This window comes from Sminthopsis crassicaudata, chromosome 4, assembly GCF_048593235.1.
Source record: "Sminthopsis crassicaudata isolate SCR6 chromosome 4, ASM4859323v1, whole genome shotgun sequence".
Taxonomy (NCBI): domain Eukaryota; kingdom Metazoa; phylum Chordata; class Mammalia; order Dasyuromorphia; family Dasyuridae; genus Sminthopsis; species Sminthopsis crassicaudata.
In genome coordinates this window covers 349,974,372-349,977,136 of record NC_133620.1, presented here as the reverse complement: position 1 = coordinate 349,977,136, position 2,765 = coordinate 349,974,372, and positions in this window count along the sequence as shown.

Below are 2,765 nucleotides of genomic sequence, written 5' to 3'. Positions count from 1 at the left end.
AACTTATTCATAACTTATTCAGCCATTCCCCAACTGAGGGGCATCCATTAAGTTTCCAGTTTCTTGACACTACAAAGAAGGCTGCCACAAACATTTTTGCGCATGTGGGTCCCTTTCCCTCCTTTAAGATCTCTTTGGAATATAAATCCAGTAGAAATACTGCTGGATCAAAAGGTATGCACAGTTTGATAACTTTTTGAGCATAGTACCAAATTGCTCTCCAGAATGGTTGGCTCCATTCACAACTCCACCAACAATGTATCAGTGTTCCAGTTTTCCCACATCCCCTCCAACATTTGTCATTATCTTTTCCTGTCATCTGAGTTGTGTAATGGTATATCAGAGTTGTTTTAATGTGCATTTCTCTGATCAATAGTGATTTGGAACACCTTTTCTTATGAGTAGAAATAGTTTCAATTTCTTCATCTGAAAATTGTTCATTTCCTTTGACCATTTATCAATTAGAGAATGGCTTGAATTCTTAGAAATTTGAGTCAATTCTCTGTATAATTTGGAAATGAGACCTTTATCGGAGGAATCTTTGAATGTAAAAATGTTTTCCCAGTTTATTGCTTCCCTCCTAATCTTGTTTACATTAGTTTTATTTATACAAAATCATTTTAACTTAGTATAATTAAAATTATCTATTTTGTGATCAATAATGATCTCTAGTTCTTCTTTGGTCACAAATTCCTTTCAAGGAGATTATATTTTAATAAGAAAAGACAACACATAATGGGAAGCTAAAGGAAGAGGAGGAGAGAGAAGCAAAGAAAAGGACAGGACATAATAGAGAAAGTAATGTAACCCAGAGAAGTATGAACACATGGCTGGCCTGGGTAGCCCTTTTTTTATAAAGGCATTTCTAGGAGGAACCAGCCAATCAGAGGAAGATGCCACAAGGAAGGAAGGTACTTCTAGTAGGAGAGGACCAGGAAAAAAGTGAGTTTCTAGATTGAAAAAGTTTCTGGAACAAAATAGAGAAAGTCCAGAGAATTAGAAGTTCAGCCTCAAGACTAAGGATTCATTCATCTTGTAGCTAGAAACTGGAAGATGAATGGATGTCCATCAATTGGAGAATGGTTGGGTAAATTATGGTATATGAATGTTATGGAATATTATTGTTCTGTAAGAAATGACCAGCAGGAGGAATACAGAGAGGCCTGGAGAGACTTACATCAACTGATGCTGAGTGAAATGAGCAGAACCAGAAGATCGCTGTACACTTCAGCAACAATACTGTATGAGGATGTATTCTGATGGCAGTGGAAATCTTCAACATAAAGAAGATCCAACTCACTTCCAGTTGATCCATGATGGACAGAAACAACTACACCCAGAGAAGGAACACTGGGAAGTGAATGTAAATTGTTAGCACTACTGTCTATTTACCCAGGTTACTTACACCTTCGGAATCTAATACTTAATGTGCAACAAGAAAATGGTATCTACACACATATATTGTATCTAGGTTATATTGTAACACATGTAAAATGTATGGGATTGCCTGTCATTGGGGGGAGGGAGTGGAGGGAGAGGGGGGATAATTTGGAAAAATGAATACAAGGGATAATATTATAAAAAAAATTACTCATGCATATATACTGTGGAAAAAAATTCTAAATTAAAAAAAAAAAGACTAAGGATTCATCTACACTGTCATTAAAAAAAAATTCAAAATCAAACAAGCTTACACAAAGATGATGGCTACCTTAAGGCTGGGAAAGACCTTTATTTTCAGGAGGCCTTCCTCAAATTATTAGCAATACAAAAGTAAACATTCCCAGCAAAGTCTGAGCATTAGTTCTTCTTAATTTGTCCTTTTAAAAGGAGAGGAACTCATTACCAAAATATATAGAGAACTGACTATAATTTAATTTTTAAGAAATCAAATAATTCTCCAATTGATAAATGGTCAAAGGATACGAACAATTTTCAGATGATGAAATTGAAACTATTTCCACTCATATGAAAGTGTTCCAAATAACTACTGATCAGAGAAATGCAAATTAAGACAACTCTGAGATATCATTACACACCTGTCAGATTGGCTAAGATAACAGGAACAAATAATGATGAATGTTGGAGGGGCTGTGGGAAAACTGGGACTGATGCATTGTTGGTGGAGTTGAGAAAGAATCCAGCCATTCTGGAGAGCAATCTGGAACTATGCCCAAAAAGTTATCAAACTGTGCATACCCTTTGATCCAGCAGTGCTACTACTGGGCTTATATCCCAAGGAAATACTAAAGAGGGGAAAGGGACCTGTATGTGCCAAAATGTTTGTGGCAGCCCTTTTTGTAGTGGCTAGAAACTGGAAGATGAACGGATGTCCATCAATTGGAGAATGGTTGGGTAAATTATGGTATATGAAGGCTATGGAATATTATTGTTCTGTAAGAAATGACCAGCAGGAGGAATACAGAGAGCCTTGGAGAGACTTACATGAACTGATACTGAGTGAAATGAGCAGAACCAGAAGATCACTATACACTTCAACAACAATACTGTATGAAGATAGATTCTGATGGAAGTGGATATCTTCAACATAAAGAAGATCTAATTGAGTTCCAGTTGATCAATGATGGACAGAAACAGCTACACCCAGAGAAGGAACACTGGGAATTGAGTGTAAAGTGTTTGTACTATTGTCTTTCTACCCAGGTTACTTATACCTTCGGAATCCAATTCTTAGCATGCAACAAGAAATTTGGTTTTACACGCATATATTGTATCTAGGATATACTGTAACATATTTAATATGT